Here is a 16,949-nt window from a genome sequence, read left to right on the forward strand (position 1 = left end):
GAAATTTCCCACACTCTTATGCACAGTAACTCTTCAAGACTATAATCGATGCAATTACAACTGAGCAATAGGCTAGTGTGAAGTGTTTCCAATATGTTAGCTATAGCCACCATATCTGGCCCCAAAGAATTGCCATTAAATGATTGAATGGATCAAATACAATTGTACTAGTATATCTGGAACTTTAAAACTGAGATTTTTATGTCTTAAACTCAAGTCTTTTTTCCCCCTCCTTTCTTCTGTCTCAAACTCAAGTTTACTAACTTTGTTTGCCAAACGGAGAATTTGGGTCACAAAATGACTTCCTCTCTGAATTCACCATCCAGACAAATGTCCACTCGAAATATAAAGTGAGCGATGCAGGTAATCTTAAACTTTCTAGTAGGCACATTAAAAAGATAAGACAGCTCTAGCCATTTTGGCTCAAGGGATAAAGCATCAGCCCTCAGACTGAAGGATCCCAGGTTCAATTCCATCAAGGGCACAAACGTTGGTTGCAGGCTCAATCCCTAGCCCTGGTCAGGCCCGTGCAGGAGGCAACTGACTGATGTGTCCCTCTCACATCAATGTTTCCCTCTGTGTGTCTCTCCTTTCCCTTCCACTCTCTCTAAAAATTAATAGAGAAATATCCTCCAGTGAGGATTAACAACAAAAAGATAATTAAGATGTGATTTTAATAATAGATTTTGTTTAACTCAGTGTATCTGAAGTGCTGTCAATTCAACATGTACTCAGTATTTTAAAATGTCTTCATGAGATATTTACATTCTTATTTTCATCCTTAGTCTTCAAAATCCAGTGTGTCTTTTTGCACATGTCAGTTAGGACGACCACATTTCCAGGGCCCCAAAGCCACACATGATGTGGCCAGTGGCTGACAACATAGTTCCAAGAGCTCTCACAAGCTGTTCCTCAGATTTTCTAAAACTGTCTCTTCAGAGATGTGCCTACCTCCCCCCCTCCACCCCTGCTGCTCCTGACCTCCATCACCCAAGAGGAACCCAGAAGTACCTCATTTATTGTTTCCAAGGAGACCACTGGCAACATTAAATAAAGCCTTGCAGACAACAGTGGCATTAAAACGTACAGTGGCTTCTTTGTGGGGAAAGCAGAGAGAGGTTGTTGGGCAAAGCAAATGGGTCACCTTCCCAACATGACTGCATTTGGGGTGAGAGGCAAGGCCTCCTGAGTGATTCACTCAACAATGGACCATAACATAAGGTTTTCCTTAGCAAGTCAACTACTGCTAATGGCAGGCCAACATTTACGACATGGATGGTGACAGATTGGAACATAAGGATGGGGTGTTACTTATATCAGCCCATTGAGAAATCAGGCCCAAACCCATTTACAGGACATTTCCTAATAGATAAATGAGAAACAAATCAGGCATGCGTGGCTGTAAATGAATAGCTTGCATGCACAAGGTAAAATCTGAAAACTCCATTTTTCAGCCAAGACACCAGCGACTCATGACTCGCTTTTGTCTCTACCAAAGACTAGGTGCTTCTTTCCATCAGGAAATAGACTTGAACTTCCACCTCCACCCCATAGGCTGAATTACTCCACTTGTTAAGAGATGTTGCCAAACCAATAGATGAGTGACCAAAAACCAAGCAAATTTAGCCATTTAAACTCTTTCTTAAAATAGCACCTCAGTGGATAAATGTACCTCCCGGTTAACAATTTCCAGGATTTCAAATCTGCTCTGATTTCCTTGCTATGTAGCTTATTATTTTATATTTCATCTAGTACCACCTCAACAATATCATGGGGAGAACAAGAGCCTGAAATCAATGCAGGGATGTTGAGATTCACACAGGTGGACAGTTTTCCAAATCTATAGGCAGGGAAATGCTTCCGTATCAGGCAAGTTTAACCGTCCATGTAGGAGCCGTGTTGGTTGGCAGTTATGGACTGAGTTATGCTCTGAGTTATGCTCTGCATAACCTACAGTTATTGCTCGGGTGTGACCACACTGGGTAAGGGATGAGTTTATGTGCAGTGACTTAAAGTGAAGTGCGGGATGGTTTTGGCTTGTCTGTACAGGTTGGTTTATTTCTTTTTCTACTTGTATTGCTTATTAAACCAGATGAACCCAAAGATGCTGGTTGGTGCTTTTGAATGATTTTTAAAATAATATATCTAGGAGAGAATATTGATTCTTCTACAGATTTTTTTAAAAACTATCTTTCCTAATTTTCCGGTCTCTGATAGTCACTGGTCTGAAAAACTAAGTTTTCACATGTTGCCTTTGCCACTAACGTTATCAGACACTTTTTAAATGTTCACTAAGCTAGTGATGCCTTTTATCTATTGTTCTTTTGTGTTCGCAAATTTGTTCCCTGGGGATGTGCTGGTTGTTAAATTGCAGCAATGGAGATTTAGACTAGACCTAAAGAAGGACTTTCTTACAATAAGAGCTATTAAACGCTGAAAAAACTTCCCAAATCCTTTCTGAAATAAACCAAGAAAATAATCAATGGGACCATCTTATTAGAGTTTCCTTAAAAAGTCAGTGTGGCCCTGTTTGTCCCCTATCAGGAATGCCAGCCTCAAGCCTGAGGTGCCAGGGCCTGTGAGTTCTGGAGGGTCTCCAACAGGCAGGTCCTGTCATGAGGTTTCTATAACTGGCAGACTCGCCTAATGTGACATCCTTGTAATGGTGGTGATGGGTATGTGTCTTTGAATGTGCTGGTGGGGCTGGGGTGGGAGGGGCTGGGGAAAGAAGTTGAATAGAGAAGTGGAGGAAGGAAAAGAAAATTGGAAATTAGCTTCTTCAGAATCCAACAAATGTCAGACATAGCAAAGTCATTTGCTGAAGGAAACTGTGAACTTAGTTGACAGTAGATCCTTTTCTAAGTCGAGTTGATCCTCTTAGGGAAGCTCCTACCCTCAAAGGGGGGTGCTCCTCAGCGAAAATGCTTCAGAGTGCACTTCTCACAGGTCCCTGAGAGTGAAACAGAAGCCTTGCAAGGCCCTAGGCAATGTCAGCTGCCTTTTTTCTGACCCTTCCCATGTCTCTACCCTTCCTCTCCCCTCCCTCACTCCAAAGAGAGGACAGAGCCTCCGTGATGGAGACACAAGCCCCAAATATGTTAGAGAATCAGAGATGTGCCCATATTTCTGCACACACAGGCTTAAGGTATATATTTGGTGAATAAGTGAGAAAAGGGAAAACCAAATTTTGGGATAAAGTTGGAGTTGGTTGACTATAAATTGACTTTAAGGCATCTTGTAGAGTAGGGGTGTCGAACTCAATCAGAGAAGGGGCCAAAATCTAAAATCCAGCCTAAATCGTGGGCCGAATGGTTTACTGAACAGTCATAAACTGTCATTGTGATGGAAACGCAGCGGAGTGCAGTGATGACAGCACGGTGCGGGCCACATTGCAAGGCCTGGCGGGACGGATTTGGCCCGCGGGCCTTGTGTTTGACACATGTGTTGTAGAGCATGAGGCTCCCAGTCCCTGACAGCCTCACTCTCCTGTGGGTTCACCCCTGGTCAGTCCGCCACCTCAGTGTGAATTCATAGCTGGCTGGACACACCTGCCAACCATGCTTAAAGGGCAAGGTAGCTAGGGGTTCTGAAAATTATTTCCTAGTGTTAAAGATTAACCAATAGGGCTTCACTATTAACAACTCTGTCATTATTGTTGACAGCATGGCTGCTGCCTCTCAGCCGCCCTCTCCACAGGGAGCCCAGAGGTTAAGAACTCAACCTTTGCCCACCTCGTTGAGCGTTGACTTATGAACCGGGAAGATATTCCTGGTCGGGGCACATGCCAGGGCTTTGGGCTTGATCCCAGTGGGGGGCGTGTAGGAGGCAGCCAATTGATGATTCTCTTTCATTGTTGATGTTTCTATCTCTCTTTCCCTCTCCCTGTCTCTCTGGAATCAATAAAAATATGTATCTATTTTTGCCGAAACCGGTTTGGCTCAGTGGATAGAGCGCCAGCCTTCGGACTGAAGGGTCCCAGGTTCTATTCCAGTCAAGGGCATGTATGTGGGTTGTAAGCACATCTCCAGTGGGAGGTGTGCAGGAGGCAGCTGATTGATGATTCTCTATCATCGATGTTTCTAAGTCTCTATCCCTCTCCCTTCCTCTCTGTAAAAAAATAAAATCAATAAAAATATATTTTTAAAAATATATCTATTTTTAAAAGAACTCAGCCTTTGAAGTCAGCTTTCTGGGCTCCAGTCCTACATCTCATCCTCTTTATGGCTCCTTCCTCAGCTGACCTCAAAGGGCTTGGTGCTAATGCATTAAAAACATCCAGCACCCGAGTGGACAAGCTGTCCTGCTCAGTCAATATTAGCTACCGTCCCCACAGTCTCTGCCCCTCTTGTTACTGCTGTCACACATTTCTGTGGTCCTTCCACCTGGATTGTTACTGACTCAGATAGGCTGATGTAAGCAAAAAAAAAACAAAAAAAAAACACCACGATGAGAGAGTAATTTATCCAAGTCATCAAGTGTTTTAAAATTATATGGGGTGTGTGTGTGTGTGTGTGTGTGTGTGTGTGTATGTGTGTGTCTACACACACATAAGCATGAAGGTTTGGTATATATATATATTGTCTCAGTCTCTTTACAAGTGTATAAATAGGTGAAATCCATTCCAGCAAGGCCTTGCACAATTTTCTTCAGACACCAGGCTTGAAAACACATCCTCTACTGCCTTCCCTTCCCCTGCCAGAGCTTTCTGGAACCATCTCCAAATGAACTACCTGCTTTGGAATTCCATGTCAGAGTCTGATTCTTAACAGAAATGAGAGGGCTGGCAACTTAGCATCCTCTCTCTGATTTCCGATTGATATAGAAAACCCTGCATCTTTACAATAGAGTTAGAATCATAAAATAGCATCAATTTGGGCTGCTCTTTAAAGGAACAAAGGCCCCTTTCTCTATATTTCTGACACTGTATTGTACAATGTTACAGTTGTACTGTGTGACAGGGTACAATGAGGAGGTTCTAAGAGTTGAGGGCAGGAGGAGATTTTGTTAGGTAAATAATTCTCAGGCTCCATGTAGTTTAGTCTTAGCCAGTGTTGCATTCCCAGCTCCAACAGCCAAAAGCCATGACCAAAAGTTCCAATAGCCAGAAGTAATTCGAGTATTTGCTGTCCTCTCTCAAAGAACGTTAATGGGAACAGGTCTTGGGGGTCTACTTTTTTCTCTCTCCCTTTTATCCAGCTATTCAAGAGGTTCACATCCTCTCTTCATGCCCTGATATCACCCCACTCCCTGAACACTTTGCACGAAATTCTTGTTAGGTGAATCAACTTGGCCTCTCTCATTTTCTCTGTTTCCAAAGTTTCTGTAATAAAGAAGAGTCCGAGAGCTGACTTGACAGTTTTCCAGTAGAAAGGTAGTGATGTGAGCCCTGGCCAATGTGGCTTAGTTGGTTGAGTATCATCCCATGCACCAAAAGGTCACCAGTTCAATTCCTGGTTAGGGCACATGCCCAAGTTGCAGGTTTAATCCCAGGTTGGAATCAAAACAAATCAATTAAAAATATATATATATTAAATAATTGTTTTTAAAAATGATAGCTATATGAGAAGGGAGAAATGTGAATGTTTATACATCAATCATGTTTGCCCCGTCACACTTTCCTCCCTGTGGACTCTGCAATTAGTGAGGTCCAATATCCATTCAGGTTAACCAGTTGATCTGTCTCTCCTTTGCTTTTCTCTCCAGAGTGGGCATAGTTCCCCACAAGTTTCTGTTGTCTTGCCTAGCTGATTCTGGCCTGTGTCCATTAGTGCTCCTCTGGGCAAATTTAGATTTGGAAAATGGGTAACTAAAACCTCATTTATTAGAGGTGTTTTTTCTTTCATAGCAGCTGCCATCTGTTCCTCTTCACCTCAATATAAGCCCCTTTTGTCCAACATTTTCCTGAGACATTTTCATTCATTTGTACATTCAACTGTAATTATAAGATACTTTTTGAAAGAGATAAATAAATAACTCGGACAGAAATAATAACAAATTATTACTCGAATGTAAAAGAGACATGGAAAGAATTTTAAAATGAAGAACATATAAACAACACACTAAAGGTCGGGAAATAAAGGAAGTGAATTTTTTTAAAATGATCTGCATGCAGGAAGGACAAACTTGTGTATGGCTGGATAGATGAATAATCACCAAATAGCTGGAGGATGGCCCTTAGCAGAGATGAAGGGTATAAATCAGAAGAGGAAAAAAATTTGCCTAATTCTATTTTACAGACGGTCCTTTCAAGGTTGTTGTGATGGGCCAGATATCTCCAGACTCCATCCTGGCTGTGGCTGTAACTAAGCTGTATGGCTGGATGCATTTTAAGATTTGCCTTCCAGGTTACATGCTGATTTACTTGCTTACATTGAGCTCCAGGCAGGAGCACAATTCAGAATGCCAAAGAAAACCAGGAACAGAACATGTTCAGTTCCTTTCCTATCCATAATGTGGCAAAAGAAAATCCTAGGCCTAACACTTGCACTCAGCGTTCACTCAGAGATTCCATGGGGACATTGCTCCCTGCCTGGCCTCTGTGAGAGATGAGAGATGTGATTGGCTCTTGATGAATTGAATACGCATTTGATATCCAAAATGTATTTAAGTTGACTCATTTGCCATCAGGTTTTTCATTTGCCCAGAACCCAGCCCATTTCAGAGGCAAAATGCATTCTGCATTGTATATGAGCCGGGTAATGTCAAGTGGCTATGATTGCAGCGTGGGAGCTGTTTTGGTTTAGTTTGTTTTGACTTAAGTCAGGAAATGAGTATTTTTGTCATTTTCTAAACACTGTGGCCCAAAACCACTTGTGGCTGGTGGCCTTTCATCTCCACGGGGCATTCCACCTAACAACCACCGTTTTCCAGGGACGTCTACGGATGTCAAAGTTCTGCTGGGTTTCTCCGAACCTCGCTTCTGCTTTCAGCAGCTTTGAATAAGCTACAGGGCCACAATTTACTCCTATTGTCATTTCTTCAGAGAGACCGAGGAAATACATCTGCTACTTTAGATGAGAAGTCTATGGGAAGAGTACACATACAATCAGTGCTGCCTGGTGCAGGATCATTCAATTCAGCAATCAGAAAGAGGGAGAAAAACCAAGAAGAAAAAAAAAACCTCATTCTGTGCAGTGTTTTCTATGAGCCAGTGTTTGAGAAAGGAGCATGCTGCTAACTTTGTGAGATAAATACCTATTTTTTTTTCACCAAAGAGGAATAGTCAACCAAGAATCAATTGTTAATAAACCATTAAAGAGTCAACTGTAAGAGAGGAAACTAATTTCTGATGGCAAATGCATTTTATGGGTGGGCTCCTATAGTGCCCCATTGTAAATAACTACCAACCTACAACCCTGTGAGAACTTGGTATAGAGACCGAAAAACAAAGAAGTCATAGTAAGTTAGCTTTGATTTTGTAAAAAGTCACAAGGTGTAGTAGTTTACCACAAGCATTTATTAGCTCATGATTCTCTGGCTGAACCATGTAGAATGGGTTCAACTAGGCAGGTCTTCTGCTTGCCTTGCCTGGGGTCACTCATGCAGGTGCAGTCAGCTGGTGGAGAGGTTGGGAGCTGATTGGTCTGGGATGGCCTCACCCATATGTCTGATGACTAATATTGGCTATTAGGTGGGGAGGCATGGGTGACTGGGCCCTCTATCTCCACTAGGCTAGCCCAAGTTCATTCACATGTTGGTAGTCACAGTGTTCCCAGGAGCAGCAAGTGCACAAATACTTGTGGCATGTTTCTATATCCCATTGATCAAAGCAAGTCACATAGCTAGCCAGTGTCAGTGTGGGTAGGAAATAGTCAAGGGAGTTATGAATAAATTGGGGCCAACAGCCTACCATGCAATCACTCTTGGAAACATTTTTATCTGTATGTATTGATCTAAAAAGTGGGAACTTGGAATCAGACAATTATGTGACAAAATGGATCTTAGATCTTCAAGTCCAAATCCTTCACTTTGATAAACGAAGTTCAGATGGGTCACACTTTTGCCCACAATCACACAACTAATTTCATAATACATTAATCATAAAGGTATCAGAAAGCATCAACAATCACTAATGTAATAGTTTGATTTAGTATTTAGAAAAGGTAAAATTATTTAAGCTGAAGGGAAAAAATTCATAAGGCTAAAGATCCTATTTTAAGACAGAAAAGATAGCTCAGCTAGGCAAGTAAAATGTAAGTTTAATGAGGGGAAAAACAATTAAAAGTTCAAGGTGTCATACTTACCTTGTTTCTTTTAGATACATAATGTAGTTCTTCCAAAATTTTAATGTGCATATGAATCTTCCAGGTCTTATTAAAATGCAAATTCTGGTTCAGGAGGTGAGGCCTGAGACTGCATCACTGACAAGCTCCCAGATGCTGCTGATCTCAGGACCATGGTGGTGGCAAAACTCTAGGGTTAGTTGTGTCTATCTAATTCCTCATCTCTCATTCAGTCTCTCCTTGCTGACATCATCTCGCCTCATGTTAACATATCAGAAATTGACAACAATGCCCTTCCAGGGAGTGAAAGAGGAGACAATTAGTTTTCATCTATTCATTCCCAGGAATAACATAGAATGCATAGGATGTATTCCTAAACCTAGATTCCTCCTCAATTTTTCACCTCAAGGAGACTCCTTCCCTCTGTCCCCAGACCCTTCCCTCTTGGAATCAGCATCTTATTACTGCAGCTATCACTCACCAAAACAGAGGAGGACTGAATTCTCTTGTCCCCACTCCCTGTCTAAGCCATTTTGTTTAAGAGGGTTTTGTACGCAGGGGAAGTTGGGGGAAGTTAAGGGAGAAGGGATTAGGACAGGAAAGGGAACAAAGCTAATAAAGTGTGTATTATCAAGCACATTATCATCATGGACATCAGGAGCTCAGGCTGGCAAATACCTCTGGCAGACTATATAGAATATTCCCCAGAATTACGCCACCCAACAGAAAAGGAATTGGAGTGCTCCTTATAGAATTATGGGATCAACTTTGGCTTCTCTAGGCATGGGACTAGCATTTGAGAAGGACCTTCAGGTAAAGAGTCACTATAATTTACAGGAGGCAGTTTCTTTTTAGCTTCTACAAGTTGAATGGGGAAGGAATGTAGGAAAGCCTAGAATCTTTCTACCTTAGCATCCTCAGAGAACTAGCTAGAAAGTCAGAAATAATTAACTGTATAAAGACTTACTAAAATAAAAGGCAAGTATTAACATGAGCAACATGTTATGGCAGCAAATCCTTTATATTATTTTTATTTTCCCCCCTCAATTGACTCTTTTGTTGATAATTTTGTTGTTGTCATTTTTATGGAAACTAACAATACCTCAACTGCCTTAAATACATGGTTGGCTTTCAATATTATCTACCCCATTCACTCTACAGGAAAGCAAAAAATATATTTTTTATTGCTTTCTATTAGGAAGCAATAGTATATCTGGGCTTCATTCTATCACTATTATTTACCTCAACTGTGATCTTGAACAAGTTATCCTCTCCAAGTTTCAGTTTCTTCATCTGTTAAAAGGCAACAGCAATTCTGACTGCACAGGATTGCAGTAAGGATAGAATGAAAGGAAGTATACTAAGCAGCACATCCACCAAAGGTGCACAAATGTCTTTCCCCTCCCTCAGACCCCAATATTCTCTTTGTTGCTGTTGATGAAATTCAATTCTATTGTATCAATTTTATATTAAAGTCTGACTGTGAAAAATATCTACCTCAGCTTTCACAGGAAGTATAGAGGTAATAAAACAACCCTTTCATTCCAGTCACATTTTACTTTGGAGAAAGATAGGCAAATAAAGAAGTAGCTATAATAAAATCAGGTTGTGAGAAGTACTACTTTTAATATAAAGAGTGTTATGCTCTGATCTCACAGGGAGAGAGAAATTATTCTCAATTTTCCTGTAATTTACACAGTAGTTGGTTCCATAATTCATACTCAATTGCTAGAGTCTACAAAATTCCCAATAGCTGCCATGTTTAACGGAATTGAATTACACATGAACAAAACCTTTGACTGACCTGTAATTGATAGTGACAATCTGAGGACTATGAAGAAGAGTTGAAAATAATTTAAAAACTGCTGACTTGTATTAGGGATATATTTATTCAGACAAAGCAGAGACAGCTTTTTGAAGGGAAATTATTTTGTCAATTGGCCATGGCAAAGAAAGAAAATAAAAATTATTGTTTAAGCTTTAAAACCCTTTATCTTGTGATGAGATTGGACAAGGTGAAAAAATAAAACTAACATTTACTGGCATCTCTAAATGCCAGAGAAACCTGTTGGTCAAGCAAAGCTAAGTTTGTCAGGCTTATTGAAGTATGGGAACACCTACTTTGATAGATAATGGCTTTAAGAGACTGAGATGCATGATTTTGAGATGGATCTTGCAAGGCAGGGACTTGTTGAGACTAGGAAAATTTTTTTACTTTATCATTTATTTTGGGTTGGTGAGTACATAAAGAAAGTCTTGTTGAATAAGTTTTTTATTTGGTCTTATGAGATAAATTATATCTCTTCAACACTCATATGTTGAAGCTCTAAACCTTAGTATCTGAGAATGAGACTATATTTGGAAATAGAGTCTTTAAAAAGGTAGTTAGGTTAAATGGGGTCATATAGGTGGGCTTTAATCCAATATGGACTTAAGTGTATCCTCATTAGAAGAGTATATTTGGACACAAACACACACAGAAGGAAGACAACATGAAGACACAGGGAGAAGATAGCCATCTGCAAACCAAGAAGAGAGACTTCAGAAGAAATAAAGCCTGCCAACACCTTGATCTTGGACTTCTAGCGTCTAAAACTGCAGCAAAATGTATTTCTGTTGTTTAAGCCACCCAGTCTATGGTATTTTGTTACAGCAGCCTTAGCAAACTAATACAATCAGTTCATAGTCTCCTCTTCTAGGAGCAGGTACTTCCAGGATCCAGAGTTTAATATCCAATATTACAAAACTATGAAGATGCGCCAAAATTCTAACTGCAGTTTATTGGACTGTAAAACTAAACTCTCCTCCCAACTCCCCAGAACAGCCCTCAGCCAATGACTGAGGGGAGTTGGTGGATAAACAGCCAGCTCCTCCTACCTCAAGTGGGATATGCTCTGCTGTTCTCACAGCTTCTCAGCAAGACTATACCCAGTTACCCACAGTAGTAACTGGCTTGATAAAACACCATTTACAATTGTCTTTCCTCCCCAACCTGTGTTTACTGGGATCATCCCCCAAATTTGCTAATTGTATACAGCTCTTTTAGTATCCTCTTGGAAAAGGAACTCAATTGGAGACACCAGGCCATAACTACTGGCTGCACTCTCCTGCCTCAAACATCTCTATGAACCTCTAGTTTTCTTAGGCTGAAGGTCATGTTCATATATGACCTGGAATATCTGGAATGATCTGGCACCTATTTTGTCAAGGTTCTTGGCTTTAGCAACACAAAAATGTCAGCAATAGTAACTAAAGTAGAACAGAAATTTATTAAAAGGGCCTCTCCTACAGAATCAGCTAGAAGGCCAGGAGCCAAGCTGATTCGGAGGAAAGCAGTCAGTCTCTACCTTAAGAACCACCTGTGTCGGACACCCCTGCAGAGCCCTTCACACCTTGGTCCTGATCATTCTCCAGGCTTCCAGATTCCACAGAAAACACACGTTACCAAAATGTGAGGAGAGGAGTCTCTTCCCCTTTTCAGCATTGTCACTGGGAAGTGGGGACAGTCAAAGTAATCAGTGTGTGTATACTGGGCAGTTGGAAGCCAGCCCCTTCCTGCCCCACATGCCCTTTTTTGCCCTGATGTCTAGTGCTTCTAGGCATTATGCATCTTCAAGAGCTGCCATGCTTCCTCCTACTGCAGAGTGTGCTGTTCTCTCTGCACAGTATGCTCCCCTCCTCTGCCCAGTCAATTCCCCATTGCTTCAGAATTCAGGTCATTCTGCCTCCGGGAAGCTTTTCCTGAGACAGCAAACAGGTCAGATCCCCCATAAATGCATGTATAATAGCTTTCCTGTAAGAAACACATCTCTCCTGTAACTGTACTTCTGCTCACCTCCCTGCCATAAAGTCAACTCCCTGAGAGCTGAGGCTGTGTTAACTTTTGATCATACCTGTATGCTCAGTACCAAACAGAAGGCCCAGCATGTATCAGGTACCAAATAAAAAGCTATTGAAAGAACTGGTGAGCACATTCCTAAGAAGCTCAACTTAGATTTTACCCAAATCACTCCGTAGTTTGTTTGTAGCCAAAAATAAGGTCCTTTTGGCTCAGAGATGAGGTCTCTCAGATTTTCAATGAGAAACCTGACCCTTCACAACAGACATTAAAATAACCCAATGAGACATGTGGCCCCCTCTTGGTTATATATTCCCCAAATAAACATTTTTTAAAATAACTTTGTAAAGTTTTTTTTAAAAGTCTTAAGTGTATCTAACCTTAGGGCATATATCATTTAACTGAGCTCAGTAAGCTCTCCAAAGCTCAGAGGCTAAAAATAATAATCACTGAATACTGTTCATTCATGTGTGAAGCGGCTGGGAGAGCTGGTCTAAGCTTTGTTCAGCTGAGGGTGGCTCTGCTCCATGTGACTTCATCCTTCTGCCACCAGTGGGCTAGCCAAGGCATAGTCTCTGCATGACAGTGATAAAAGCAGAGGTCAAGTGAAATCACAGAGATCCTCTTAAGCTCTAGGCTCACTTGTGGCCCACTGTCACTTCAGCCCACTTGCTATGGCCAGCACAACTCACATGATCAAGCCCAAAGTCAAGAGATAGAGAAATACATTCCACCCACAGTGAGGCCACTAAAAGGGCATGGTTTCAGGGAGGGTGAAAAACAGGCCAACAGTGAAATCTGCCCCAGATTAGAAGTCAAATACAGGATGAGTTGCATTTAGAAAAGCAAATGGCCAAATGGCAGTCATATCTTCAGTCAGCATGTATGTTTAAATTCCTTTGAGAAGCAGTATTCCTGAAAACTGTTGAAGTAGAAAAAAAAAAAAAAAAAAAAAAAAAAAAAAAAAAAAAAAAAGTCTGAAAACTATGCCAGCCAAAAGAATAAGAAAAGTTGACTTTAAAAATGTACTATGGAAACCTAGAGAGGCTAATGGGACAGAGAAAGGACACTAAGTGAAAATCTAGAAAACCTGGGTAAAATATGGGCTTTAGTTAAGGACAATGTTTAATTATAAGAAATGTACTGTCCTTACCATTTAGATGTGGGATATATAGGGCTTTCAACTTTTCTGGAAATCTAAAGCTCTTCCAATAAAAAAATATATGTTTATTTAAACAAAAATGGAATCAGAGATGAAATAAGGTTTATGACAGCAAAAATCATTTCTTGTCTATATTCATCAAATCCTTAAGCTTACTACTGTATTACAAAGGTCAGATTTGCAAACTAGGGGCAAACGCCCCTTTTCTGAGACCCTGAGACCAGAGATTATACTTACCTGAGATATCTATTCATAGAAGGGTTGGATGTATGTGGAGAGGGCTCATGTCAGAGGCACCTGTCAGCCGGGAGAGACCAGCTGTCTGCAGCGGCCCAGGATGGGGAACTGCCTGCCTCAGCTCCTAAGAACCCTCCATTTGGTTTCTTCTCAGCCTCATTCCACTTCAGTCTTGTTCTTCTCAGCTCATGTTCCTACTGGATTCTCTCCCACTTCTGTTTCATCCTCTCTAAGAAAGTCAGGCTGGATGACCCAACACCAAACTTCTATGAGTAATAATGTAAACAGGCTGACTGAAAACCCACAGCTATGCCCTAGCCGGTTTGGCTCAATGGATACAAGTGTCCTGGTTGGATTCTGTCAAGGCCACAGACCTCAGTGGCAATCTCAATTTCCCACCCTGGTTGGGGCATGTATGGGAGGCAACCAACCTCTGAGTCTCTCTCACATCAATGTTTCTCCCTCTGTGTCTCTCCTCCCTTCCACTCTCTCCAAAAGTCAGTGAGAAAGTACCCTTGGGTGAGGATTATCAAAAATAAAAATAAAACCCACAGCTACAATGGGATCAGGGTAAGCTATTGCAATTGCATAAATTCTTCAAAATCTAATTTCAATTCCACCTCCTTCCAAGAAAGCTTCCTTGACTGCTACAGCCTTGACCAATTGCCCTTTCTCTGGACACCTGAAGCTCTCTTTCATACAGCCATATACCTTTTCTTAGGGTGCCTCAGCCCAACTGGGACCAACTTGAGTAACTCCTGTAGCCTACAAAGATTTAACAAAATTCTAAGTCATATGCCCCCCAACCCCAAAAATACCCAGGATAGGACTGATGTTCTACACCCCTTCCCTGAGGCAGAGCCGGCTGTCCGAGGTTACAGACAGTTCACTGGCATAGCTGCTACCACTGACCTCCACCAGTGCCATTTCTGTTTCCCTGAATTTGATATTGGCTGGGATAATGACACAAATTAATGTATTTGCTGGTTTCTATAACCATCTTTTGGTAATCACTTTTTCCATATTAATGCACAAGAAAGAGATTGTCAACAAACATACGGTTTATTTCACTGAGAGAAAGCTTTAATTGCTCAGTCATGTTTTTCTAATACAATTCAGCACTTCCAAATTTATTTACTGCCGCCTCAATAAATTCAAGTAAATCATGCTTTTATACAGGCACACAATGTCCATGTAGAGAAGAGATTTGTTAACAGGCTGTGTTTGTTGAGTCCTGTGTCTGACTCTCTACACCTAGAGCAATTGTACTGAAGTTCTAGTCAATGACAGAATAAATGCTAGCAAAGAATTCTTGCTTCATCCTTTAAGGAGTTTTCCTTTACAGATGGCAGAAAAATGGAAAAACAAAGAGGGTAAAAGGAAACAAGTTCACCATCCATTTTCTAAAATTAAATTTGCAAACAGCAATTACAAAACATTTTTTAATTTAGGTTTTATTACAGATTTGGAAATATAATTAGATTGCTCTTTTCTCTGACTTCTCCCTAGAGAAGTTTTGTGAGTCTGAGTTTATGTGTATGTTTTCAACAATAAAGTTTCTTCTCCATGTAAGTGAATTTAAATACACACACACATATGTATATATGTATATTTAAATGTATATATATATACACATGCATATATTTACATATATTATATAATACTAGAGGCCTGATGCATGAAATTCGTGCAAGGGTAGGCCTTTGCAGTCCCTGCTGCCAGGGCCCTTGCAGCCCTGGCTGCCTTGTGGGCCCATGGCCCTGCCTGCCTCCCTGCCCGCCGCCCACACCCGCCTTGGCCTGATACTGCCTGCATCAGCCACCACACCCCCTGCCCCCAGTTCCCTGGTTCCGTGGAGCACCCCCATTGATTGCCCTGCAGAGGGTGGCCTGGGCCTCCCTCTTTGGGGCAATTGCAGAGCCCCACCCACATCAATCACCCCCCAGTCAATGGCCTGGGCCTCCCTCTTTGGGGTGATCATGGGGTGATGGCAGGCCCTCGACCAATCGCATCGCACCCACCTTGGCTGGCCTGGCTCCAGTGCAAGTCATAACATGGTCATCCAGATGGTCATTCTGTTGTTCAACCATTTGGTCGATTTGCATGTTACACTTTTATTATTATAAATAATAACATATAATTGTATATAATTTATTTATAATATGCATTATAAAACCTATCTAATAAAAGAGCAATATGCAAATTGATGTAACTCCAACAAAGAAGATGGCCACTCCCATGTGGTCAAAGATGGCTGCCCCATGTGGACACAAGATGTTTTTAATTAATGGCCAGAAGGGGAGGGCAGTTGTGGGTGATCAGGCCAGCAGAGGAGGGAATTTGGGGGGGAGGGGGCCAGGCCTGCAGGGAATGGCAGTTAGGGTTGACCAGCCTGGCAGAGGAGAGCAGTTGGGAGTGACCAGGCCTAAAGGGGAGGACAATTGAGGGTAACCCAGGCCTGCAGGAGAGGGCAGTTAGGGTTGACCAAGCTGGCAAGGGAGGGTAGCTAGGGCTTACTGGGCCAGCAGGGGAGGGCAGTTGTGGGTGACCAGGCTGGCAGGGAAGGGCAGTTAGAGGTGACCAAGCCAGCAAGGGAGGGCAGTTAGGGGCAATCGGGCTGGCAGGGGAGTGGTTAGAGGGTGATCAGGCTGGCAGGCAGAAGTGGTTAGGAGCAATCAGGAAGGCAGACAGGTGAGCAGTTGGGAGCCAGCAGTCCTGGGTTGTGAGAGGGATGTCTGACTGCCCATTTGTGGGATCGGGCCTAAACAGCTAGTCGGACATCCCTCGAGAGGTCCCAGATTAGAGAGGGTCAGCTAGGCTGAGGGACACATACACACCCCCATGCATAAATTTCATGCACCTGGCCTCTAGTAATATATAATTGAATAGAATCAAACCTTATTTATAATAATATATAACTATATGTGTAATTTAAATAGTTACATAATTTAAAAACCATAATTTAATGTTATATATTAAACAATATATAAGTTGATATATAATTTTTAGTAGAAGGGACATTTGTAATATAGATAATTAACTGTGGCTTTAAATGTCAAAAAATCCATATGTTTTATTGATTACACTAAACATTTGGAGAAAGAAGGTAGTGCAGAAGGGGAAAGCAGAGGAGAAAAGGAGGAGGCGAGTTCAAAGCTGGAATAATTTTGGAGATAACCTTCCCTACCAACATCATGTAACTGTCCTGGAAGATCAGGTCCAAAGGGGAAAATGACTTGCCCAACAGCACACAGCCAACCAATGGCTGAGCTATGAATAAAATGATGAAACCTGGAACAAAACCACTAGACTTTTTGCCTGAATTGAGGAAATTCATATAGTTATACCACTCAAAGACTCCACTGAATACCCTTATCATCAATTACCATAACTTTGTGGAACCCAGCAGGCAGCAGAGCTAAGATATCCTGCAGGCTCTCCATCCTCCCCACAGCCAGGCTGCTGAATTACGCTCCAGAACCATGGTCAC

The 16,949-nt window shown here is 41.7% G+C and overlaps 1 protein-coding gene across 1 annotated transcript in view; it reads left to right on the forward strand.

Annotated features, from left to right (window-relative positions):
• PCSK2 (proprotein convertase subtilisin/kexin type 2) overlaps positions 1-16,949 on the forward strand; it is a 235,000-nt gene that overhangs the window by 88,523 nt on the left and 129,528 nt on the right. The window lies entirely within an intron of this gene.

Source organism: Pipistrellus kuhlii, unplaced genomic scaffold (genome assembly GCF_014108245.1).
Source record: "Pipistrellus kuhlii isolate mPipKuh1 unplaced genomic scaffold, mPipKuh1.p scaffold_m20_p_6, whole genome shotgun sequence".
In the NCBI taxonomy this organism is placed as follows: Eukaryota; Metazoa; Chordata; class Mammalia; order Chiroptera; family Vespertilionidae; genus Pipistrellus; species Pipistrellus kuhlii.